At 43.6% G+C, this 27,658-nt stretch overlaps 1 pseudogene; it reads right to left on the bottom strand.

Moving 5' to 3' along the window:
* Nucleotides 1-6,811: 6,811 nt before the first annotated feature.
* LOC118020593 overlaps nucleotides 6,812-27,658 on the bottom strand; it is a 50,845-nt pseudogene continuing 29,998 nt past the window's right edge.

Here is a 27,658-nt window from a genome sequence, read left to right as displayed (position 1 = left end):
CTTTATCTTGTTCCCTTTCTACTGTCCAGTCCCAGCATTTCCCTAAAAGTCACAAGGCTCTGCACTTGTCTACCTCTTCCCAGGCTGCGAATCTGCTGACTTTCCTCCAAATCCTCCAGAGAGGCATACATCTTCATTCCTCAGCCTGTACCCTAGCCTCTCCCGGGAACTACGCTGGGGGACTTATTTCCTTCCTCTGGCCTGGCTACATGGAGTTTGCTCCTGAATTGGCCCAGAATTCTGGGGGGGGGAATGTTGGACATTTCTTTCCACATTCATCATCAATAATCTATGTTTCATGTGCCCCTCCCCACCCCACCCAAGAGTGAGGATGAATTTGCCATCAGCAGGGCTATCAATAGCCTTAGGCCTAAGTGGTAAAAGGTCCCCCTTTCTTAAGTTAAAAAAGGATTTTAATTAATGTCATTTATATGTCAATAATAACACTAGTAAAAATATAAAATCATTCCATGTAATGTATAAACCATGTATAAATGTCCAATTATGAGACGCAAGCTAATAGAAACATGAATTTTAAATCACAATAAATAAAAACTAAAAATCACCGTGATACAATAATTTGCTCTACGGCAGTCTTGCACACAGGTCTTGCTTTTGTAAAACGGAAATGGCAGTTTTGATGTTTACTCACATTACATTATGGCGCTGAATTTTTGTACTGACAAAATTCCCTCAGCAACAAATAAACAATTTTTATAATCTAAAATAGTAAACCAGTACGAAGTAGTTTCTAATTTCTGTCTAGGTAATATTTGCTTTCTGGATAGCGGAGATGAAATGCAAGTTATTACACAATCAAAGTGCTTGCAGTTGTTATTTGGGAATTCAGCAATACAGTTCTGACCCAGGAGAGAAACCACAACGCAAAGTGTCAAGTTAGGCAATGTGTGAGTTAGTGCCCAGAGAAGATTTGCTTAATTTGAAAATAGTCACCAATCAGGGCAGAAAAAGAGCTCCTTGTTTAGAAGCATAGGCTATTTCAGATATAGACCAACAAGATTTTTCTCTTGTCAAGCTTTTTCCTTCTTTGAAATTCCAAGTGGAATGATTGATATCAATCCTGTTAGAATAAGACTTCGTTCCTCTTTTAATAAGTGTGTACACTAATTTTGTAAAAAAAACCACACCCCATCTTATCATTATTGCTGGAACATTGTTAAAAAATACATACATGTATCACTCATCATTGGAGTCAATACAATTGTAATAAAAATTTAAATATTTTGCAAAATAAGATATCTGCAGTGGGAATGGCATCCATGTATAAGAGGTGCCCTTGTGCAGGGCACACCCTGAGCACCTGTACGTGGAGCCCAGGTTTTGGAGCATTGGTAGTCCCTCAGGCTCCCTCCTTGTAGGTGCACACACACATTCCAACAAAATCTGCCCCTCCTGTGAGGTGGGTGAAACATACATAAATAACTAATCTGTGTCTGGAGCCCAGGGCTAAGCTGACACTTACACAGCAGGACTTATATTGGTATTCTAATGTGGGATATTTTATTCTCCTTAGAAAACAGCTAACCTTCTCAGGGCGCCTGGGTGGCTCAGTCGGTTAAGCGTCTGCCTTCGGCTCAGGTCATGATCCCGGGGTCCTGGGATCAAACCCCGCATCAGGCTCCTTGCTCTGCGGGAAGCCTGCTTCTCCCTCTCCCTCTGCTGTTCCCCCTGCTTGCGTTCCCTCTCTCTCTCTCTCTCTGTCAAATAAATAAATAAAATCTTTAAAAGAAAAAAGAAAACAGCTAACCTTCTCTTTGAACACTGAAATGCATATATCCTTTCAAAGGAGTGTCTGAACTTTTCTCTGGTATGCTACGAATAGTGCGACCTGTAAGGAATGTCTATTCCATCCGTGTCCCTTGTCCCTCTAATTGCTGCTGGTCCCATAGGCCCAGCAATTGTAACATGTTGCACGATTGGATCTTCGTCCTCCAGAGCAGTTCCCACACCTGCTCCCCACCATTTGCTCACCGCCTTCAGTTGTTTTGTATTGTAGGGAAATACACATAACGTGACATTCACCATTTTCACCATTTTTAAGTAAGCAGCTCAGTAGCATTAAATACATTCACAGTGTTGTGTGACCCTCACCACCATTTATGTCCAGAACTTTTTGCATCTTGTAGAACTGGAAATCTATATCCATGAAACAATTACTCCCCATTTCCCCCCCGCACTACTCTCCGTCTCCCTGAATCTGACTATTCTAAGGATCTCACATAAGTGGAGTCCTATGGTATTTGTCTTTTTGTGACTGGCTTAGCCGCAAATCCTCCAGGTCCATCCATGTTGTTGCCTGTGTCGGGATTTCCTTTCTTTCTAAGGGCTGAATACTACTCCATTGTACATATATACCACATGGTGTTTATCCGTTCATCTTTTGATGGGCGCGGGGGATGGGGTGTGCGTGGTGGGGGTTGGCTGTTGTGAATAATGACGCTCTGAGCACAGATGTTCAAATATCTGTTGGTGTCCCTGTTTTCAGTTCCTTGGGGTATATACCCAAAAGTGGAATTGACTGGATTATCTGGTAAATTGAGCTGCAATTTTTTGAGGAACTGCCCTGCTGTTCCCTCAGGGGCCGCACCATCTTCCATTCCCACCCCCCAGTGCACCCGGGTTCCAACTTCTCCACACTGATCAATTATTTTTAATCAACTCTCCCTTTCTCCTCTTAGCCATATCCCCTTTCTGATCGTTTCTTACCTTTCAATACTCGCATTGCTTTTGCAAAAACCAGACATGACGGGATAGAGTCTTCCTTACTTCGAAACAAGCACAATGGCAGTGACCAGAGGTCACCTGGAATGAGATGGAATGACTGCTTGACCTCCAACGCCATCTGTTGGAGGTGGACTGAGTAACAAGCCTTGGCTCCAACATAAAAAGCCTCAGGAGCCAATTCAGCCTACATAACCTCTGGGCTGGGCTGGTTTTGCCAATGTGTTCCTGTCTCAGAGGCTTTGGGAAGGTACTTGGAGGGGGTCTAGATGACTGGAGGCTTCAGATGGAGGATTGAAGAGAGTTCCATGTGCCTGATGCCCAGAGAAGTAGGGTCAGGGTAAGGTGGAGGGTGGTGGACAAAGGCAGAGAGATGTTTATTCAGGGCATTTCCAAAGAAATAGGGATGCAAGATATTTACTAGAGATCAGTGCTTGTGAAAGGAAAACAGGAGAATGGGATTGGGCAGAGGAAGAAGTTGAACTATGATACAGCTCCAACAACCAGCAATCCAGTACTGAGCTCTGGAGCAAATTGTGCCCATGAGTCAAACTAGCTTTCAATGCTTAAAAGAAAAGGAATATTCAGATATTTGTACACCATGTTCAGAGTGACATTATTCCCAACAGCCAGGGTGGAAACCCCCATGTCCATCAACAGATGCATGCTTGGGTCCACCAAATGTGGCACATCTATGCAATGGAATCTTATTCAGCCTTAAAAGGGAAGGAAAGTCTGGGGTGGTGCCTGGGTGGCTCAGTTGGTTAAGCGACTGACTCTTGGTTTTGGCTCAGGTCATGATCCCAGGGTTGTGAGATCGAGCCCCCATGTTGAGCCCCACACTCAGTGCAGGGTCTGCTTGTCCTCCCTCCCTCCTTGTGCATGTGCATGCTCTCTCTCTCTCTCTCTAAAATAAATAAAATTTTTTTAAAAAGGAAGGAAAATTTGACACATGAGACAACATGGATGAACCTGGAGGACTTTATGCAGAGTAAAATAAGCCAGTCATGAAAGGACAAACACTATGTGATCCCACTTAGGTGAGGTACCTAGACTGGTCAAAAAGACGGAAAGTAGATGGGCGCCTGGGTGGCTCAGTCGGTTAAGTGTCTACCTTAGGTTTGGGTCATGATCTCAGGGTCCTGGAATCGAGTCCCACATCAGGCTCTTTGCTCACTCTCCCTTTGTGCTCTCTCTCTCTCTCTCAAATAAATAAATAAAATCTTACGCAAAAAAAAAAAAAAAAAGAAAGTAGAACGGTGGTTGGGCAGGGCTGGGGTGGGTAGTATTCAGCATGTCTATACTTAAGACTACTCAACTGTACACTTCAAAATGGTTAAGATGGTAAGTTTTAAGTTATGTGTACTATACCATGATTTAAAAAAGCAACAAAAGAAGTGAAGAAATGTATGATGCAGAACGACAGGATGTCTACAGTACACTAGACCCAGGTATGGTCTGGGCAGGGCCCTGGCTCAGTTTCTCTGGATCCTAGTTCTGTTTCATGTATCTGCCTTGTCCTCACAGGGGCTTCCCTCTTCAGCAGCTGGGACAACGTGCTCACTTGTTCACATCCAGCGGGAGAGAGGCACCTCCCCCAGCCATGGAACAAAGTCTCTTCTGTCAATAGGATGGGACCATGTGCCCAGCTCATGATCAATACCAGACCCAGGTCAAGGCCATGCATTGCTGGGCTGAGATTCTGAACCGATTCCTGCTGAGGGACTTGGAATTACCATATTGGAGTGGTCTCAGCAAGGGTGAGGGGTTCCATCAGGGGTGGGGGGTGAGAACCAGTGGTGTCTGCTATAACCTCGTCACAATCCTAACAGCAACACCCTCTCATCCGTTCCTTTCCCCTTACACCAGCCTTCTGCTTATTATGTATGTGAAATCCTTGTGAGTAATGGAATTCATACTTGACCCACAGCAGGTGCCCAATGTAGACTCCTTGCTTATTTGACTCAAGTTTCATGTCCTTGAGGGGATAAAATTTAGGAGAATTGCCCAGTTTGGTGGTTGATGTGTTTTCTTTTCTTTTTTTTTAAGATTTTATTTATTTGAGAGAGAGAGAATGAGAGACAGAGAGCACGAGAGGGGAGAGGATCAGAGGGAGAAGCAGACCCCCCGTTGAGCAGGGAGCCCGATGCGGGACTCGATTCCGGGACTCCAGGATCATGACCTGAGCCGAAGGCAGTTGCCCAACCAACTGAGCCACCCAGGCGCCCCGATGTGTTTTCAATAGATACATCTCTACTTTAGAAAAATGAAGTTTTGGTCTCTGAAAAACTTTGTTTAATAAAGCAGCACAGTCAACATTGCCCAAGCACAAGCCTAAATGTAGAGTTTCATGGCCGGGCCTGTTCCCTGTGGGACCAGGTCGGTCAAATGGCAGAGCAGGACAGGGGCTGCCGGTGGCGGGGTGAAGCGATCGTGGGAGGGTCTGCAGAGTGGAGCTTTATTAAAGTCCAGCCACGCTAAAGGCCACAGTGGTTCTGACGAGACAGTGCTTGTGGCTTGCGCCCAGCTGCTGTCTTCCCTCATCGCTCCAGGGCCCTTAGGGAGCCTCCAAGTTTTATCTGACCCATAGCAAGTGTTCTTACCGGAAGTGTTGGTCTGCTCCTTCCTTCCACTCTTAAGATCCTGGATGAAGGGAATTTTAGAACTCAGGAGGCCTTAGGGAATGTTGCCTCCAAGGTTAACAAAGTAGGGGCCATTTCATCTGGAAGAGAATTCTCTCAATAAATCTCCATTTCCAATGTTAATGGCTCTAGAATGGGGGCGGCATTTGGTCAAGGTGGTCTTAGGCCAGGCCTCCCAGGGGTGGTGGGGAGACTGCAGGGGTCACTGTAGGGGATTCAGAGCTATTGTTCCTTGATATAGAGCAGAGGAGACCCTGGTCTTTGTCCTCATCTCTGGAGTTCTTCCTTGTCTCCTTGTGTCTCTTTCTTCCATCTCTCCTTTCTCTGTAATTCTGTCCTTATTGGCCCAGAAGTGGGATGAAAGTATCCTTTAAAGTGTTCATTGTATTGTTTAATTAATACAGTTCTATGTTTCTGATTGTTTATTCTTTTTCAGTGCATGAGCTGAAGGTATTACATTCATCTCTAAGCAGAGAGATGGGCTCATCACTGGAGAGAAGATCAGAAGGGAGACAGGTAACCAGGTATTTTTTATTTTTTTAAGATTGGCTCCATGTCCAGTGTGGGGACCCAGCACGGGGCTTGAACTCACAACTATGAGATCAAGATGTGAGCTAAGATCAAGTGTTGGATGCTTAACCCCCTGAGCCACCCAGGCTGCCCAAGCAGGTTTAAGCATTCTAAAAACTTAATATGCTAACTCCCTGGGAGGTGGGCATAAACAACTGCCGTCAGTGTAATAGAAGTTCAGGAATATACCAAAACTGCACTTTGCATTGGGAAATGTAATTTGCTGAGAGTACTGTCTCTTGGTTACAGCAACAGCCCCGTGCATGTGATTTGTACTCTCACAAAAGCACCTTCTCCCTAACAAGTGAATCACAGTGGTGCAATTAACAGACTATTGTGATGGTGGACAATCAAGCAACTGCTTAGAACCTTATTTTTCTCATATGTAAAAGGAGGAATGTGTCTAGAGACCCCTAAAATGCATCTCTAAAGTTCTGTCATTCTGATATGATTTTTAAACTTTTCTACAGCTTTATTGACATATACACCATAAAATCCATCCTTTTAAAGTGAACAAGTCAGTGGTTTTCAGTATATTCACAGAGTTGTGCAACCGTCACCACTATCTAATTTTATTTTATTTTTTATTTATTTATTTGACAGAGAGAGACACAGTGAGAGAGGGAACACAAGCAGGAGGAGGGTCAGAGGGAGAAGCAGGCTTCCCGCCGAGCAGGGAGCCCGATGCGGGGCTCGATCCCAGGACCCTGGGATCATGACCTGATCCAAAGGCAGGCGCTTGACGACTGAGCCACCCAGGTGCCCCTTATTTTATTTTTTTCCAGCACAGTTCTATTTAATGGAGGTGGGCCTCAGGATGTTCCACTATGATTAATTAGTCCAGGGACCTGTCAACATTAGGTAGAGAAGAAGCCACCATCATTCTTTCTCAAATAGCCTCCATTCGTGGCTACAGTGTGAGGGGACACTATGGATCCTTCGATGCTATGGATAGACTCCTTCTTCAGGTTGATCCAGTGTCTGATGTTAGCTCGGGAAATGATGGAAGGTGGCGGAGGAAGGGGTAAAAGTTCTCCAGGGAGTTGGATCTTGATGATTCCATGGGTATCCTGGGTGGTCTCCTGGTGTAAGAGTATTTCACTTTTGTTCTTGAATGTCCCTGTGTGGTGGTTGTACAAGGCTGCTAAGCAGAAATCCAGGTCATCCTTTGGTATCTCAGGATCAAAAAAATAAACATCCCGCCTCATGGAGGTGATTGTGGGAGTTGAGCTGAGCCGACTCCAGGGTTCCTGTTGCTGAGCAAGGTGAGCTGGGTTCTTAGATGGCAGTTTCTTGGACGCCTAGAGTTTTCCCAGGAAGGTATCATCATTATCCAACGTGGGGTGCTGGAAAGTGTCTTGGGTGAAAGGCACGGTAAAAATGCAGAGTGAGCTGCTGGTGTGAGTGCCACCACTGCCTAATTTTAGAACAGTTTCATTACCCTGAAAAGAAACCCCATATCCGTGAGCAGTCACTCCCCAACCTCCTACCTCCACGCCTGGCAACCACTAATCTATTGTCTGTCTAGATTTGCCTGTTCTGGGGACGCCTGTGTGGCTCAGTCAGTTAAGCATCTGCCTTCAGCTCAAGTCATGATCCCAGGGTCCTGGGATTAGGTCCTGGGATTGAGTCCCACGTAGGCTCCTTGCTTAGTGGGGAACCTGCTTCTCCCTCTGCCTGCCACACCCCCTGCTTGTGCTCTCTCTCTCTCTCTGACAAATAAATAAAATCTTAAAATTTTTTTTTTTTTAGATTTCCCTGTTCTGAACATTTGGATATATGGAATCATACAACATGTGGCCTTTCGTGTCTGACTTCTTTCACTTAGCATCATGTTTTCAAGGTTCTGCCATGTTGTAGCAGGTGACAGGAATCCATTCCTGTTTGTGGCAGGATAACATTTTACTGTATGGATATACTACATTTTGTTTATGCATTCATCAGTGGATGGACATGTGAGTTTGAATATTATGACTAACACTGCCATGAATATCTACATGCAAGTTTCCAATATGACTTTAAGTGGTTCTCTGTTCCAGCAGATCTCGATAGACTTTGTACCCCTGTGGGTCATGGGATTGCAGGAAAGAAAAGATTCTCCATGCCTGCCTTTCAAAAGAAGAGAAGGAAAGCCCACTGAGAGGCATAGACTGGAGTGCTGGTACCTATTTGTTGAGTGACAGAGAGCAAAGGATCCAATGATGGTAAATGGCCAGACTGCCCTTCCTAGGCGTTGATGGTAGATCCAAATGGATTAGATACAAGACGGGTAAGTTATTAAATAGTAAGTCCTAGGAGCACATTGGATTAAAAAAAGAAAGAGAAAAGTGAGGTAAGTGTTCAGAAAACCTCTCTGCCACATACATAATTTATGGGAGACCCAGAGCCACATGGTACAACTCTAGGAGACTCTCAGGATGGCCATACTATAGGCTCTGAATGAATGATGCTCTCTGGAGTTGTGCAGTGCACAGCCTGCCCGGCCAAACACAGTGGCAGTGGGCAAAGCCTCTTTGGGTAGGGATGAAGGTTGACATTCTCAATCAGCTTGCCTTGTTTGCCAGGGCCAGCGTGTCCACGTCTGCTCCATGGGAGCCTAAAAACCATAGGGTCAATACCGAGGAGTACATTTTCTATTTTAATTAAAACATGACTTCCCGGGGCACCTGAATGGCTCCGTTGGTTAAGCATCTGCCTCCCTGCTGAGCAGGGAGCCTGCTTCTCCCTCTGCCTCTGCCTCTCCCCTCCGCTCCACTTGTGCTCTCTCTCTCTCAAATAAATAAATAAAATCTTAAAAAAAAAAGAAATGGCATCTTGCCATTCCCCACTGTCAAATTTTCACCCATGATGATGTTTTATAAACATGCATATATATTCTAATAAGAATATAGAATTTAATAATCGATTATATATAACATTTAATAGAATATAGAATATATATGATGTAACATGGACTATTACATTCTATATTATTCTCCATATTATATTTATCTATAAATATATAAACATTCAAACATATATTTATAAATAAACATATAATATGCATATATGAGATACTATATGTAACATAATACATATTATATGTTATATATAAAATATAATATTTAGAATTAATATATTCTAATAAGAAGTGAGATGCAATTAATGAATCATACACATAAGCCCACCCTAGTGCTGCAAGGATGAAATCCTCACTTACTTCAAAAATACATTGTAAGAAAACATACATTGCATATTTCTGTCCAATAGGAGGAAATCACTAATTACCGTAGGCAATTAATCTTTCTATGAGTTCGTTTTAAAAATTCAAATATTGTAATTAAAACATTGCTCAGGGATCCAATTTAAACTTAATGATACTTGCTAGCAGGCACTGATGTTTTAACAGGGACGATAATTATGCTGTCGATGAGTGATGTGATTAGCTGCCCCACGTGTCACCGCCGACAGCCTTAAACAAACAAACAAGCCTTCTCCACCACTCACAGCCTCTTCACCGCGGGTCACAGAAACTGTCTCCTGCTGCCTTGTGACACCCACGTGCCCAATTCTTGCTTCATGAGAATATTTCTTCAAAGTACAGTGCAGACTCACTGTATCGAGAGCAAGCGATGCACAAGGAAGGGGAAAAGGGCTCTGGAAAAGGTGTCTGTGGCCACTCAGGAAGTGCGTGTGTGCTCATGTGCATTAATGTGGGTGTTGTTCTGATCAAGGGAAGGCAGGCCACCAGAGGAATGCAAAGCTTAAAATGTTCATAGCATGGAGACCCTGGCCCGCTCAACTTTCCGCCAAAGAGGACAGTACGGGAAGGGAGAGCCAAAGGAGTACTTTTCCAGGGGAGAAAACTGGCAAATCCTCAACCAAGTGATCAAGGTTAAGTCCACAGTGATGAGTCATATTGCTGGTAGGTAACCTTGACACAATACGACCGGAATGGTACTAATCGCGAGAAAAACATCAGAGGAATCAAAACAAAGGGACGTTCTACAAAATACCTGATCAGCAATCCTCAAAGCTGTCAAAGTCATCAAAAGCATGAAAACCCAGAGAAACTGTTACGGCCAAGAGAAGCCTAAGGAGATTTGACTTCTAAATGTAATGTGGTATCCTGTGTGGGACCCTGGGACAGAAAAAGGATGTTAGGGGAAAACAGAAAATCTGAATAAAGTATGGACCTTAATTAATAATAAAGTACCAACAATTGGTTTACTAATTGTGACCAATGTACCCTACTAACGTAAGATGCTAATAATAGAGGAAACTGGGTGCAGGGTATATGGAAACTCTTTGTATTATCTTCTCAAGAATTCTGTAAATCTAAAATCAAAAGTTCATCTTTTTATTTAAAACAAACAAACAGGCCCCCTCAAAGTTGACCAATATTTAGGTATTCCCTTGTAAAGTGATTTAGCCCTTGCAATTGAGAAACCAAGGAACTCAGAGTTTCAACCCAAGGCAAAAAATATAAAGCCCACTTTCTGTGGGGTCCTGACTGGGAAACAGGCCTCCCTAATAAAGCCAACTATTCACCATGCTGGTGACATTAACATCTTCCATCTTTCATCTTGAATTCTTGAACTATGGATACCAGAGGTACATAGGGCTAACAGTGAGGTATCTTCTAAACTCTCAGAAGGACGGAAATAAGAATAAAGTTATCCACTTTAGAATTCACCCCTCAATTAGTAAAAACTATGGAACCGTCTTATAATATGATGGAAAATTCGAGGGTCAACTGAGGGCAACAGAACTGGGCTGTGGTTGTACTGAACTGTGTGGAATCTTATGCCTCTGTCCTCTGCCTTGTTTGGAGAAAACATATCTTTTATTCACGATAGCCGAGACATGTTTCTTTCTTTCTTTTTTTTTTTTTTTTAAAGATTTTTATTTATTTATTTGACAGAGAGAGACACAGCGAGAGAGGGAACACAAGCAGGGGGAGTGGGAGAGGGAGAAGCAGGCTTCCTGCAGAGCAGGGAGCCCGATGCGGGGCTTGATCTCAGGACCCCGGGATCATGACCTGAGCCAAAGGCAGACGCTTAACCAACTGAGCCACCCAGGCGCCCCACATGGAAATTTTCTTGACTAATTTCTTTAACTAAGACTTCTAGTAGTGTTGAGAAACAGTAGTGAAAATGGGCATCCTTGTCTTGTTCCTGATCTGAAGAGTAAAGAGTAAAGCTTTCATTTTTCACCATTGATCACGATGTTAGTTGTGGATTTTTCATAAATGTCCTTTTATCATGTTAAAGAAGTTCTAGTCCTAGTTTGCTGAGTGTTTGTATCATGAAAGGGTGTTGCATTTTGTCAAATGCTTTTATTTATTTATTTATTTTGCATCTATTGAGATGATTGTGTGGATTGTTCCTCTTTGTTCTATGAATGTAGTTTATTACATTGACTCATTTTCTTGTGTTGAACCACCCTTGCGTTCCTGAGACAAATGCCTCTTGGCCATGGATGTAATCTTTTTGATAGGCTGTTGGATTTAGTTTGCCATTATTTTATTGAGGATTTTTGGGTCTATATTCATAATTGATATTAGTTGATAGTTTTATTTCCTTGTGGTATCTTTGTTTGGCTTTGGTATCAGGGTAATGCTGACCTCATAGAATGAGTTAGATAGTGTTCCCTCTCATTCTATTTTTTGGAAGAGTTTGAGTAGGATTGATATTAATTCTTCTTTAAATGTTTGGTAAAATTTACCAATAGGGCACCTGGGTGGCTCAGTTGTTAAGCGTCTGCCTTCCGTTCAGGTCATGATCCCAGGGTCCTGGGATTGAGTCCCACATCTGGCTCCCTACTCAGCGGGAAGCCTGCTTCTCCCTCTCCCACTCCCCCTGCTTGTGTTCCCTCTCTCTCTGTCTCTCTCTCTCTGTTGAAAAATAAATAAAGTCTTAAAAAAAAAAAATTTACCAATAAAGCCATCTGGTCCTGGGTTTTCTTTGTTGGGAGTCTTTTATTTATTTATTTATTTATTTATTTATAGATTTTATTTATTTATTTATTTATTTATTTGAGAGAGAGAGCGAGTGAGCAGGGGGAGAGGCAGAGGGAGAGGAGAGAGAGAATCCCAAGCAGACTCCACGGTGAGCACAGAGCCCAACGAGGGGCCTGACCCTATGACCCTGAGATCACGACCTGAGCTGAAACTCAGACACTTAACTGACTGAGCCACCCAGGCGCCCTTTTCTTGAGAGTCTTTTTAAAGGACTGATTCAATTTCTTAACTTGTTAGAGGTATGTTGCAATTTATTTATTTATTTATTATTTAGATATAATTGAGATAACATTATATTAGTCTCAGGTGTACAACATAATTATTCGATATTTGTATATATTACAAAATGGTCAACACAGTAAGTCCAGGAAACATCCGTCATTATATATAGTTATAAAAAAGTTTTTTCTTGTGATGAGAACTTTCAAGATTCAATCCTCTAATTAGTTTCAAATATGCAGTACAGTATTATTATTTTTTTAAAGATTTTATTTATTTATTTGACAGAGAGAGATACAGCAAGAGAAGGAACACAAGCAGGGGGAGTGGGAGAGGGAGAAGCAGGCTTCCCGCCAAGCAGGGAGCCCGATGCGGGGCTCGATCCCAGGACCCCGGGATCATGACCTGAACTGAAGGCAGATGCTTAACAACTGAGCCACCCAGGCGCCCATGCAATAGGGTATTATTAACTATAGTCATCATTCTGCCCATTACATCCTCATGACTTATTCATTTTATAACTGAAAATGGGTAATTTTTGACCATCTTTAGACATTTTTTGCCCCCCTCCCCTGCTGCTCCCTGCCTCCAGCAACTCAATATCCATGAGCTCATGGTTTTTGTTTGTTTTGTTTTGTTGTTTCTTTTTAGATTCCAGATATAAGTGAAATCATACAGTATTTATCTTTTCTGTCTGACTTATTTCATTTAGTAAAATGCCCTCAAGCTTCATCCATGTTCTTGCAAATGGCAGGATTTTATTTTATTTTTTTTTAAGATTTTATTTATTTATTTGAGAGAGAGAGAGTGAGTAAGAGGCAGAAGGAGCAGGGAGAGGGACAGAGGGAGAGGGAGAAGCAGGCTCTCCACTGAGCAGGGAGCCTGATGCGGGACTCGATCCCAGGACCCCGAGACCATGACCTGAGCCGAAGGTAGACACTTAACCAACTGAGCCGCACAGGTGCCCCAGGACTTCATTTTTTAATGGTTGAAATGGTTGAATTTTAATGGCTGAATAATGTTCCCTTTTATATATACTATACACATAAAGAACATGTTGATGTTCATTCATTCATCCACTGATGAATGGACATGCATCCTTTGATGAACATTCATCCATTGATGGACACTTAGGTTGCTTTCATATCTTAGCTATTGTAAATCATGCTGCAATGAACATGGGGGTACAGATGTTCCATTTTCTTCAGATAAGTACCTGGAAGTGGGATTGCTGGATCATACAGTAGTTCTACTTTTAATTTTTTGAGGACCCTTTATACTGTTTTCCACAGTGGCTGCACCAGTTTGCATTCTCACCGACATCCCTTTTCTCCACATTCTCACCAACACTTGTTGTCTTTTGTCTTTTTGTTAAGAGCTGATCTGACAGGTGTGAGCTGATACCTCACTGTGGTTTCGATTTGCATTTCCCTGATGATGAGTGATGTTGAGCATTTTTTCTTGTGTCTGTTGGCCATCTGGATGTCTTCTTTAGTCTGTTGTGATTTTTAATTTCTTCTTGAGTCAGTTTAAGTAATTTGTGTGTTTCTCAAAATCTGTCCATTTCATCTAGGTTATCTAATCTGTTGGTATACAGTTGCTGATAGTATTCTCTGATAATCTTTTTTATTTCTGGCAGGTCAGTAATAATACCGCTGTGTCTATATCTGATTTTTCTTAGTCAGTCTAGCTAAAGGTGTGCCAATTTTATTGATTTTCAAAGCAGTGTGCCAATTTTATTGATTTTCAAAGCACCAGCTTTTTGCCTGTTGTTTCTATTTGCCTTGTTGATTTTCAATTTTATTTCTGCTATAACCTTTATTATTTCCCTCCTTTGTTGGCTTTGGGTTAGTTTGTTCTTCCTTTTCTAGTTCCTTAAGATGTAAAGCCAGGTTATTTCTTTGTTTTTGTTTTATTTGTTTTATTTTTTTTTTTATATCTTGTTGATTTTATTTCATTATTTTAAAGATTTTATTTACTTGACAGAGAGACACAGTGAGAGAGGGAACACAAGCAGGGGGGGTGGGAGAGGGAGAAGCAGGCTTCCCACCGAGCAGGGAGCCCAATGTGGGGCTCAATCCCAGGACCCTGGGATCATGACCTGAGCCGAAGGCAGACGCTTAACGACTGAGCCACCCAGGAGCCCCTATATCTTGTGGACTTTAATCATTGCAATCTGTGTACCCCATTGGTATAACATTTGCTCTCTACATGGTTGGCCATTTCTCCACAGACTTCTCTGGAAACTATAGAGTTACAGGTCTCGAGGCCTCTGTATATACAGTGTATTACTTGGATCAGCAGAGTTCTCCTGAGTCACTTCATTCTGCTTCAGCTGAAGCTGTGGTCTCTTATTTTGATTCACTCTCTTCATCAGTAACAAATATTGTTGGTCTTGTTTCTCTCTTGTTCTTTCTTGAACAGGTGATCGAGGTTTCAAAGGATCTTCTGGGTGCACATGTTTGCAGGGACATTTCTACCTGCTTGGCTATCTTTTGTTTGGTCATCACGGTCTCAGCCAATGGTCCCGGGGGTGGCTTAGACAACATAAAGCACCACTCCTGACACTTGAACTGATGAATTCCATTAGACCGTTGTACTCTGATCCCAGGATGAAGCAAAGGTATAGCAATGAAAGACATTTAATCAGCTCTCACTTCCAGTACAGCATTCACCAACTTGATCACTGTCATCATGGCCATCATTTTCTTCTTACTGCACTCTCCGTCCTATGGAACCAGATCAGTGGTTGATTATAAAAGGATGTAACTCAGGAACAGCCAGGTGGAGAAGTGAGGTAGGGTGAGGTCTGGAGAAAGGGCACGCAGCTTCCCTGCCCTCTCCAGGCCGCCATTCTCCCCAAATCTCTATTTGTTTTAATTTAATTTATTTTTTAAAGTATGCTCTAGGCCCACTGTGGGTACCAACTCAAAACCCCAAGATCAAGAATTGCACGCTCCACCAACTGAGCCAGTCAGGCGCCCCTTGTTTGTTTATTTCAAATGTAAGGATTTAGGGGTGCCTGGCTGGCTCAGTTGGTGAAGCGTGCAACTCTTGATCTCAGAGTTGAGTTCAAGCCCCACATTGGGTGTAGAGCTTGCTTATAAAATAAATGTGAGCATTTATATCCATATATTACTCCTGATCCCTGCTTTCACTGCATTACGTACATTTTGGTATGCTGTGTTTTCATTTCCATTTGTTTCTAAGTATTTTCTAGCTTCCCTGGTGATTTCTTCTTTAACCTGCTGGTTGTTTAAGAGTTGTTTAATTTCAATTATTTGTGAATTTTTGCTTTTCTCCCATTAATGATTTCTAGTTTCATTTTATTGTGGTCAGAGAAGATACATTATATGATTCAACCATTTAAAGAGAATTGTTTTATGACCTGAAAACATAACATTAGAAGGTCTATCCTGGCAAATGCTCCATGTACGCATGAGTAGAATGTGTATTCTGCTGTAGTTGGGTGGAGTGCTTTGTGAGTCTGTTAGGCCCCATGGGTCCATGGTGTTGTTCAAATCCTCTATTCCCATACTGATCTTCTGTCTAGATGCTTTATCTACTATTGAAAGTAGGATATCAAAGTCTCCAACTATTATTGTATAACTATCAATTTTTCCCTTTGGTTATCAGTGTTGCCTCATTTATTTTGGGCCTCTGGTTTGGTGTGTATATCTTTCTGTTATACCTTCTTGGTAAATTGGTCCTTTTATCATTACATAAAGTCTTTGTCTCTTGTAACAATTTTTTAGTTAAAATCTATTTTGTCTGATATTAACCTAGCCTCCCCAGCTCCTTTGGTTATTCTTTGCGTGGAATAGCTTTTCTATCCTTTTACTTTCTACCTATTTGTGTCTTTGCTTTTTTTTAAGATTTTACTTTTTGAGTAATCTCTATACACAACAATGGGCTCGAACTCACGACCCTGAGATCAAGGGTCATGTGCTCTACTGGCTGAGCCAGCTAGGCGCCCCTGTGTCTTTGGATCTACAGTGAGTGTCTTGTAAGCAGCGTACAGTTGGAATGGGGAGCAATTACTTACTGGGTCCAGGGTGTTCTTCTGGGATGTTGACCCCCCTCTAGTGAACTTTTCATGTCAGCTGTTGTACTTTCCAGCTCCAGAATTTCTATTTGGTTCTTTATAAAAATAATTCCTATTTCTCTAAGACGATTCCCTACTAATTCATACTTCAGTCTCATGATTTCCTTGAGTTCTTTGCCCATGGCTCCTTCTGGCTCTTGGAGCATATTTAACACAGGTCATTTAAAGTCTTTGTCTTATAAGTCTAACGTCTGGGCTTCATCAGGGATAGTTTCTGACCGTTTCTTTCTTTCCTGTGAATAAGCCATCCTGTTTCTTTGTATGCTTCCTAATGTTTGGTTGAAAACTGGACAGTTTGAATACTGTAATGTGATAACTCTGGAAATCACATTTTTCTCCCTCCCTGGGGATTGATGTTGGTGCTTTTTTTTTTTTAAGTTATATTTATTTATTTGAGAGACAGAGAGAGCACGATTGGGGGGGGTTGGTGGGGAAGAAGGAGAAAGAGAAGCAGACTCCCTGCTGAGCAGGGAGCCCAACGCGGAGCTTGATCCTAGGACCCCGAGATCATGACCTGAGCTGAAGGCAGATGCTTAACCGACAGAGCCAGCCAGGTACCCCTGATGTTGGTGCCTTTTAAGGTTGATAGTCATTTGTTTGTGTGGTGGCTTTTCCAAATGGCTTTGGCTAAGACTCTATTCCTTGTTATGTGTGGTCACTGACTTCTCTGTTCCATCATCTCCACAGTCAGCCTGTGATCTGAACACCTGAATCCAGTAAGAAAAGAAAGGGGTACCTGGGTGGCTCAGTTGATTGAATGTCTGACTCTTGGTGTCCACTCAGGTCATGATCTCATGAGTCATGGGATCGAGCCCTGTGATTGGCTCTGCACTCAACAGGGAGTCTACTTGAAGATTCTCTCCCTCTCTCCTCTGCCCCTGCCCCTACTCATGCACTCATGCTCTCTCTCTCTCTCTCAAATAAACAAATAAATCTTAAAAAGAAAGAAAGAAAGGCTGTTTTATCTCTTTAAATTCTTTTGACAGAAGCTGCTTCAGCCTGAGCAATTGAAACATGGCCAGATCTATGCAGGTCTCTAAGTGATCCACCAGGCAGATCAAAACACACAACCCTGATTTGGGGGGGACAAAGTCCTTATGCCCACCCTAGTACCATCATACCACACCAGGAAGTGTGCCACCTTCTCTGAGGCTGCCTGCTGTGGCAGGGGGGTGCGGGGGCTGGTGGCTGCTCCACAAACACAATCAAATGTTCTTCAAGCTGCTGTCTCAGGACCTGCTTTACAAGCCACAGTGGTGACCATGATGATCAAGCAGCTGGGGGTGTCCTCTGGCCCCTGGGGCTGATAAGGGTACTACATGAGGCACAAGGCTCAGAAACGCACCCAGACTTTCTTCAGAAGTATCCATCATCAGCAGCAGGGAGATACTGCTGCCAAGAAGGTCGGCTGCCACCAAAGAATCCAAATTTCTGTAGCTGATTTTAACCCTTTCCCCGTGCAACCTCTGTTGTGAACTCCTTGGTGCATTAGGAAGCTCACACTTCCATTCTGCAGAGATGAAAGTGAAGAAGGAAAAAGAACTGATTCTGAAACCACGCTGATGAGAGCTTCACTGAGAAGCTTACTGGAGCCTCCAGGGACCGGCAGTGCTGAAACTAACACACACATGCTTTCTACTTGTGAGCGGTTTTATCCTGGAGATAAAACGCAGGGAGGCTTGTACATAAACATGAGAGCTGGGAGACACAGGGCTGCCAAATTAACCCTTCTATGGAAAGGTGCAGCTTTCAACAAAAACAGGGACCTGCTGGATTTCTGCGAATGACTGATGATGGAGGCCCTAGGCTGATAGGAAACAGCATCAGGGCCTGCCTTCCACTTTCAGAAGTTGGGAAGAAGTAGGATGCCTGGGTGGCTCAGTCAATCATCTGCCTTTGGCTCAGGTCATGATCCAAGGGTGCTGGGATTAAGTCCTGCATGAGGATCCTTGCTTAATGGGGAGCCTGCTTCTCCCCCTGCTTGTGCTCTCTCTCTCTCTCTCTCTGACAAATAGATAAATAAAATCTTAAAAAAAAAAAAAAAAAGAAGTTGGTAAGAAATGAAGGTGCTTCTGAGCTGCTTCTGAGTGGAGTGGGGTCAGGAGGGCCTTATCAGCATACATCCGACCACCATGGCCCCAAGCCAGCGGAGAGCCCAAGCATGACCAGCGTGTTCTAAGAGAGCCATCTTCAGCCATGTCCGTCTCCATTCTGTCCTTCTTGCCTCCCCATCCCCTTAATCCCATCATTTGCCAATTCCCTTCACCACCTGCAGCAGCTCCCACAGGGGCCCACTGACTTAGCCCATTCATTAGGAATAAACTATTAGACCAAGGCATTGAAAATTTTGCATATTACACTCAGTGAATTTTATGAAATATTTATTCACTCAATTGTTCATTCATTCCAGAAATGCTTATTGAGTACTTGGGAAGTGGGAGTTTGGGTGCTAGGTGCAAGGAACGCCTGGGGAAAAGAAGTTGGGAAACACTCACTCACCAGCTGGGGAGCCAGAAAAGTGGATGGAGAATGAGAAACTGAGGCCATAGGTGGCAGGAGAAAGACCCCACCGGGGACTCTGCCTGGAGGGAGGGAAGGGTGTTTTTTGCCAAAGGCAGTGGCTAGGGCTTCAGAGATGGAGTGGAGGATCAGAGAAGTGGGCCCCAGGGAGCAATGAGTCTCTCCAAGGGATCAGTTTCCATTCTGGCCCCTGGAGAGCAAGACATATGATATCCGGACCAATCCAATTATTAGTCTTCAAGGGACCATGCAGAGGAGACACAGTGAGGCTGCTACAATCTCACGATTCAGGCAACTGAGGAAACACTATTCAGATACAAAAGGCAAAACACTATTAAGTTATAAAAGTGGGGAGCAATGGGAAGGCTGCCTCAATTATCCAGATATTTGCTTTAGTTCTTCATTTCCTGTGACCAGTGGAAATGATGATGAGGTTTGGACTAGAGATCATCTAACATGGTATATCCAGGGATTGGGATTATTTGTATTTCAGTCACTCAGCCACCAACCATTGCTCTTTTTCCCCACTGCAGAAAAAAGAAAAAGAAAAAGATCTATATATAATTTCCTCCATAATCAAGAAGTTTTGGGAATGACATTACCCTTGTTACCTTCTCCACTTTGCTCCAATGGCCAGCTTTATTCTCTAGGAAGGAAAGATTATGCTGGTTTTATTATTATTTTTTATCATCATTACTATTTTATTTATTTTTTATTTTATTTTATTTTATTTTAAAGATTTTTATTTATTCATTTGAGAGAGAATGAGATAGAGAGAGCATGAGATGGGGGAGGGACAGAGGGAGAAGCAGACTCCCTGCCGAGCAGGGAGCCCGATGCGGGACTCGATCCTGGGACTCCAGGATCATGACCTGAGCCGAAGGCAGTCACTTAACCAACTGAGCCACCCAGGCGCCCTCATCATTACTATTTTAAACTAAAGGAAATATAATAGAACAGGGTAGAGGAAAAACTTGTGGATGTCTCCCTCTTTGCCCTGCACCTTAGCTCTTATCCCTAAACTCCTCTAAACAAAGTGGGTCAGCCTGAGCTACTGAGAGATGCTCACAGAGACAGATAATTGACAAGTATTTGCAGCTTAAATAATAGGTCACCAGGACAGCAAGGAGAGCCTTGATCCTCAAAAGAGACAACCAGGGGAGATTGTCCCTGGTCCCCTGAAAACCGCTCCTCCCTCCCAAGCAAACAGGCACCAGGGACAGCCCTCCCTACCCCCCCACCCCCATCCCAATGGCAGCCACCTGAGACCCCTCCACTCCATCCCAGAAGGCTACGACAGGGCAGGTGCGCCTCCATCCCTGAAGCCATAGGAAACTGTCTGGCATTTAGGCTAAGCACAAATGGAAAAATCAAACCTACAAAAGACCATTTCTGGTAAGAAAAAGAGAGAGAGAGAGGGAGATTACATACCGTCATAATTAAATTTAGAAAAAGAATGGTATTGTTCCTGATTGTTCCAACTGCATTCGTTTAAGAATGTTTCCCCCTAAAGTGAATAGTTTGCAGAGTTCTCTTTGTAATTGGATACCAAATCAAATGGTAAAAAGCCAGTCAAATTTAGCAGTGGGGGGTTGTATACCAACTTTAGTGACACTAATGTTAATAAGTTCTGATAACCCACTACCATCGGACCAGCCGAGGAAAGTGCTTTCACTTTCGTTATATAAATCTCTTAAGGAGCTACTCCAAATCACTTAGGATGACATGTTTTAATAATTTTTAAAAAGGTTTAATGTCACACGAACCATACGGTTTGTTGTGACAAGAAACAGTCTATTTCCTGGTTATTTTCCTTGAATTTTGGACAGTTTAACACAAACTGATATTCAAAATGAATGTAGTTGCATGATGGGAAATAGACAGAAATGACCAGGTGGAGGTCTCTTGTCCTTCACAAATATCTTAGGACACTCAGAGCTCACAGAAAAAAAAAATAATGAACATACTTGTGCCAAATGTCTAGCAATAAAGAAAAAAAATTTAACGTCAGCAAAATAAGCTTTGATTTTTCTTTTTTTAAATCGTCCTCCTGTCTATGATCTGCAAAATGCCTTTCTGATGCTCGGCAGCAGCAGATGGCAGTAAATACACAGAAGATTCACTTTCTGTCCACTTCATGCGCAGAGCTTTGGCTAGAGAACTTCGTAGCCAAGAGCACGTTTAGGGTTCACACTTTTTGTTTTCTGGACTTCTTCTTCTTTTCCTAATAATAATCCCTAATAGTCACAGTTGGTGGAATAGTTATGCCAAGTTTAATATGACTGTATCCTTCCGTTTCCAGAAAGACTGCTGTTGCAATGCAGAGGTAGTCATAAATGCTGAAAATAGCCTTTTACCAATGGTTGTGTTGGTGGAGTCCCCCTCAGTGATTAGGTGTGAGCACCCTGGCCAAATTCCAGGTAAGAAATCTCACATTAGTTGGGGAAAAAAAGGATCAAGAAATCTTAGTTATTATCTGTGCCTGACAAATCTTATGTTCCTGTTTTATAAATATTTTAAAATACTAAATGTTAAATTGAATTGGAGGTTTCAAGGACAGAAGAAAATGTGTGTTCAAGAGTATGATTAACTTGAATGCTTAAAGAAATGTCACTTTCGAGGGAATGATGTTTGCCAATCTCATATGCATTGAGCTTGGCCAGTAACAGGAAGTTTCTTAAGTACCCGGCATGAGAATTCGGATAGTTCCCTGGCAATGGCGGCTTAGAGAAGGGAAAGGCTGAGACTTCTGGAGAGTATAGAGAGAAGATAGTCCTCATCCTTATAATCCATGAAGTGATTAGGATCGATTGCCAAAGCAGGCTAGCTGGGGTTTCCTGGAAGCCTGACCAGTCCAAAACTATTTTCTCCTTTCCTACATTTGAGAGGTTCCATTCATTAGCATGGAAGGCCATTCTGGTCTCAGACATCTCTTATCAAAATTTAAGTCATCAAATTCTGCTTAACATGGTAGCCTGAACACAAGCATTTTTCTGAATTCCTTCTCGAATCCCACTATCACTGAGTGAAATACTAAACACAGGGCAAAGAGAAGAGAAAGAAGACATACTTACTTGCATACCTTTCTCCTGCCTGGGATGGGGCTTGGTGCCTAGAGTTGGAAAAACCATCCTGAAACCATGAGGACAGAGGCCCTCACTCAAGATGGAATAAGATAAGGAGAAAAAAAATCTCAGTGCATTGAGGACATCTGGGGCATTGCTCCAGCCCTGGACACCGCCTAGCTCCATACTTCCTGGGACATGAGGACAGTCAGTGTGAGTGGGCTCAAGGCACTGTTATTTGGGTTTCCTGTTACATGCAGCTCAGCACATTCTTAACCTATGGAAAGAGTGTACCTAAAGCATGGGATATGTATCACTGAATCACAAGCGGGGGATGAGAAATCCTAGATTGCACTGTGCATGGGCTTAAATAACACTGACTCCTATAATGAGAAAGTTATTCCTTTCAATCCTTCTGATTACATCGATAATAGGTCTATAACACCTCTCATTGGCTCAGCTTCTTTTTAGGCAAAGGGAGAGTACCTTTTCCAGCAACAGGATCTCACTAGAATTTAATAACATTATTTTTTTCATAGTATCCATATTTATGTTTCCTTTTATTGATGGTAATTGCTATTGATTTTCTTTTCTTTTTTTAAAGATTTTGTTTATTTATTTGACAGGGAGAGACAGTGAGAGAGGGAACACAAACAGGGGGAGTGGAGAGGGAGAAGCAGACTCCCCGGTGAGCAGGGCTCGATCCCAAGACTCTGGGACCATGACCTGAGCCGAAGGCAGACGCTTAATGACTGAGCCACGCAGGTGCCCCTGATATTGATTTTCTAATTTGAGTAGAGATATCAAGTTTTCTTGAGAAAATAAACATATTTCTAAAAATTATTGGGGAATAAAAGGGACAAATTAGCCATAGATGCAACAACATGGATGACTGTCAAGAACAATAATGAACAAAAGAAACCAGATCCAACAATGTGCATAGTGTACAGTTTCTTTTCTTTTTTTTTTTTTAAAGATTTTATTTATTTATTTGAGAGAGAGAATGAGAGAGAGAGAGCTTGAGAGGGGTAGGGTCAGAGGGAGAAGCAGACTCCCCGCTGATCAGGGAGCCCGATGCGGGACTCGATCCCGGGACTCCAGGATCTTGTCCTGAGCCGAAGGCAGTCGCTTAACCAACTGAGCCACCCAGGTGCCCCCATAGTGTACAGTTTCATTCATATGAAATTCTAGAAAGGGGAAAAATAATCTACGGTAACAGAAGCAGACCTGTGGTTGTCTGGGATGGGGTTGAGGATGGGGACTTTGCAGAGGGCCCTAAAGCAACTGTTTTGTGGTGATGAAAACATTCTACTTCTTGGTTGTGATTTCATTTGGTACACATTTGTCAAAACTCATTGAACTGCACAATTAAAATGGGTGCATCTTATTATAAAGATTATTTCTCAATAAAGATAAAAAAATGAAAAGAAGTATCTAAGTAAAACAAATTAATTTATTTAAAGAAAATATTGTGAGGGGCACCTGGGTGGCTCAGTCGGTTAAGCGTCTGACTCTTGGTTTCAGCTCAGGTGGTGACCTCAGGGTCATGAGATCGAGCCTTATGTAGGGTTCCGCGCTGGGCAGGGAGCCTGCTTAGGATTTTCTCTCTCCCTCTGCCCCTCCCCCCTGCTTACTCTCTCAAATGAATAAATAAATCTTTTTTAAAAAAGAAAATATTGTGTAGATAACCATTATAGAGTGATAATTGGACTTCACAAAACCCATGGGGTGAGTTTCACATGGCTGGGACCTCAACGGGAGTTGAACAGGTGCTGAGCTCAAAGTTCTACAACGGCACCCAGGAGTGCAGCTACTGGGGCGGGAGCAGGGGCTGGGGAGAGCTAGGGGGCAGCGGGGAGGACAGACGACATGATTAGCCTATCTCACAGTTGGGCTTTGGCCTATTTGGAAAAATGGCAATTCTTTAAGAACATGGGCCATTTGGTCATAGGGGTGAATACTTTTCATGTGCTAACCTATTCTTCTCTTCCGAATATGCTGGCAACCCTTCCATGACATTTGCCATCTTGAGATGACATTTAAATGCCCTAATGTCTCTGTGTCCTGTCTTCCAAGGGCTCATCTCTGTGGGCTGTGCCCACACCTGCCCATGACCTCTGCTCTCCAGCCAGACCCAAGAACTACCTGCCGGTAACCCCCCCCCCCGCCCCCGATAACCACCCGCCTATTAGCCAGGAAGGGCAACAAGCAAACAGTTATTTAAGGAGAATCTTTTTGTGGACAAAAGCATCGTCAGCCCGCTGTGTCTAAGCTGGTCTCCCCTATGATTTCTCCCTTTAAAAAAATCTCTGTGCTTGGGATGTAAACAGACGCCCCTTCTAAAATGCTGGAGGAGAATGTAACTATGGAAACAACAAGAACAATAGCAAGATGCCCTTTGGACAAAGATCACAAAGGAATATAGGGGAAAAAAAGACAATGGCAATGCTTTAGTGGTAGAATGCCAGGGCATTCTCTTTCTTGTAAAAATTTACTTGTATGCGGCGCCTGGCTGGCTCAGTCAGAGGAGCATGCAACTCTTGATTTCAGGGTCATGAGTTCGAGCCCCACGTTGAGTGTAGAGATTACAAAAACATAAACTTTAAAAAATAAATAAAAATTTACTTGTATGACACATTTTTGGGAGGGTGATAAAAATGTCCTAGAACTGGATTGTGGTGATGGTTGTGGAAGTCTATAAATTTACTAAAAAAATCGCTGAATTTTAGGCACATAAATTATGCCTCAAAAATCTGTAGGTTGTTTATAAACTTTTATTTGTGCTCTTATCTGATTTTAGCAACGAGTAAGACATTAGAAAGTGAAACACAAAAACGAATGGGGATCAGATGCTTTATCATTGTAGTCATTGGTCTGTGGAGGTCCTGCTGGGCACCGGGCCCTGAGTGGTCTGTGCTTGGAAGACGTCAGGAGGACCAAGGAAACATCGGGAGGTCAGCGGAATGCCTCGCCCATGGACTCTGGAGGGGGCAATACTTCAGGGTCCAGTGGGTTCAACTTTCATCACTCAGATCCTGTATTTTGCTTAGGAGGCTCAGTCAGGTGGGTAATCGCTTAATCACTGAGGGCTATGTCAGTAAGACAGGAAGATGCCCCCCTCTTCACGGTGGGAGGCCAGGCTTAGGGGTCCAGGAAGGGGGTGCCACACATCTGCTGCAGGGAAGGGGGTAAAGCTACATCAGGGAACATGGGCAGGCCTCACGGCCCTCGCGGCATTGACCGAACCAGGGAAACAGGAACTCGTTTTGTGTTCAGACACATGAGTCACGCAGATGACGAAGCTCCAGGTGAACCCATGGAGGTAGCAGTTTTGTTTTTAAGTGATACATCTTGTTGTTGTTTTTTTTTCTTTTTTTTTAAAGATTTTATTTATTTACTTGACAGAGAGAGACATAGCGAGAGCAGGAACACAAGCAGGGGGAGTGGGAGAGGGAGAAGCAGGCTTCCCACGGAGCAGGGAGCCCGATGTGGGGCTCGATCCCAGGACCCTGGGATCATGACCTGAGCCGAAGGCAGACGCTCAATGACTGAGCCACCCAGGCGCCCAAATAAATCTTTAAAAAAAAATCATTACACTTTTTGGGATTCTGATAAAAGTTATACATCTATGTTCACAGAAGTGCACACATTCTGTGTACAATATCAGGGTGTTCATGGACCTCACCCGCCCCCCAGCCTGACCATGAACTCAGATTAAGAAAATCTGATCTAAATCTGAGGAATACAGATGGCCAACTGCAAAAATTGTTCAAGTATATCACGTCTTCTGTCCCTTTCTCCTCTGCTTCTCGGTCCTTCTGTCCCATCCAGAGCTGCCCCGGGGCAGCCGTGCCCAACCTTCAAAATGACCACTTCCCCCCAGTCATAAAAACCCTTGTTCCCCCAGATCACACCCAACGTTGAGAAAAGTAGTAATATATTTTATACATCTAGTTGTGAGGTGGAAGGCTACACAGATTTAAAATGGAAAATTGTGAAGACCGGGTAGTAGAAAGGAAAAGTCTTACATATAAAGTTCAGTGGGAAAGAAACAAAAAGCAAAACCAAGTCAGACTGTGCTCACAACACAGAAGAAGAGCGAAGAAGAGCAAAGAAAACTGAAAATCTAACGTTTGATAATATTGGGATAGCGTCTCTTTTTCCTTTGCATTGCGAAGCTCTAACCTCCCTGTACTAGACAGGGCTGTAGCACTGTTTGCCCAATAATCCGAAATCTCGTCCCCTCATTGCTTCCAGCTCGGCTAGTTAGAATAACCAAAGCAGAGGAAACAAATTCCCATATGGTGTAAAGAACACCATATAAACACCTGTATCTGATGTAAATGGAATTCCCCAAACCCCAAAGGAGCCCGTAAAGGAACTTTAAGCCACCAGAACATCATGAACCTTCCGTAAAGCTGAGCCGCGGGCTTCTTAATGTGGCTTTCCAACTTGAGAAAGGGCAAAAAGCAGAATGAAACATTTTCCGGTGCTTCTTCCAAGTCAGCTGGAGCACCAACTCTTGGGGAGGCTTGGGTTCTGAAGATGGCACTTGTTACTCCCAGGCTGGGATCCTGAAGGATGTGGGCACCAGGACCGCAGCATGGGAGTCCTCCAGACGCCCGCCTGCGGCTCGGTGGCCTGTGGGACCGGCGGGCCGGGGTCTGCAGCCCGGGCTGGGGAGAACCCGGCAGAGCGGCGGTTCTCGGCGTTTCCAGGTTTCTCTCTCAACAGGCTCTACCTGGAACTTGCCCCGCCCCCAGCTGCAGAGCAGGCACCGGGCTGAGCCGGGCCAGGCGGGCAGGCGGCCTGGGGACCACAGAGCCACAAGCCACAGGGAGCAGCCAGCCTTCATGCCGACTCTGACTCGTCCTTGTCCCCGGGGAGGTGAGGGATCCTGCAGAATCCTCTGGTTGTCAGGTGAGGCAGCAGGACCACCGCAGACTCCAGCAGGAGTGCGTTATGTGTTCTGGTTTGGGCAGCCTGACCCCTCAGGAGCTTTTTCTTCCGTTTTAAAATCTTCTTTCTTTCCCCTTTCTTTCTGCCCAGACCAGACCGCCTGCCCTGTTCCTAGGACGGGCGCTTCTGGTCGGTCTCCGCTTCCAGACAGCTGCGCTGGGGTGGGAAGGCCCCGGGGGGCTTGGGGATCTGGTGCTTGTCCCCATTCTGCCACTTCGTCTCTCTGGGTCTCTCTCCCTTTGTAATAATGGGAATGAGAGTACCTTATGGGCCCAAATGAGCATAACTGTGACCGTGTAAGTGGCCCTCGGGGACCTTGTGGCCACCATTTGCTACATTCACAGTCTTGACTCGCCGTGGCCACAACACCCACTCCTCTTTCTCCTTTAGGATTCTTTTTTTTTTTTTAAATTTTTTTTTTTTTAAGATTTTTTTTTTATTTATTTGCGAGAGAGAGAATGAGAGACAGAGAGCATGAGAGGGAGGAGGGTCAGAGGGAGAAGCAGACTCCCTGCCGAGCAGGGAGCCCGATGCGGGACTCGATCCTGGGACTCCAGGATCATGACCTGAGCCGAAGGCAGCCGCTTAACCGACTGAGCCACCCAGGCGCCCTCTCCTTTAGGATTCTATACCAGCTCAAAAATTGCCTTGTTCAAAGTCTGTCAGTGAGTATGGCATTATTAAGAGTCACTGCTGGAAACTTTATTGTCTTTTTTTTGCATCTATGTTGAAACTGAGTTCAAGGACAATGCTTTTTGCTCTGTCTGGTGTTCTGGGGGGAGGTTTTTACTCACTTGGGGCATTATTCACCAGGCAGAGGTCTCAGAACTGGTTG

The sequence above is a fragment of the Mirounga leonina genome, unplaced genomic scaffold (genome assembly GCF_011800145.1).
Source record: "Mirounga leonina isolate KUSES-001 unplaced genomic scaffold, KU_Mleo_1.0 Mir_174, whole genome shotgun sequence".
In the NCBI taxonomy this organism is placed as follows: Eukaryota; Metazoa; Chordata; class Mammalia; order Carnivora; family Phocidae; genus Mirounga; species Mirounga leonina.
This window is presented reverse-complemented; position numbering and strand designations above follow the sequence as displayed.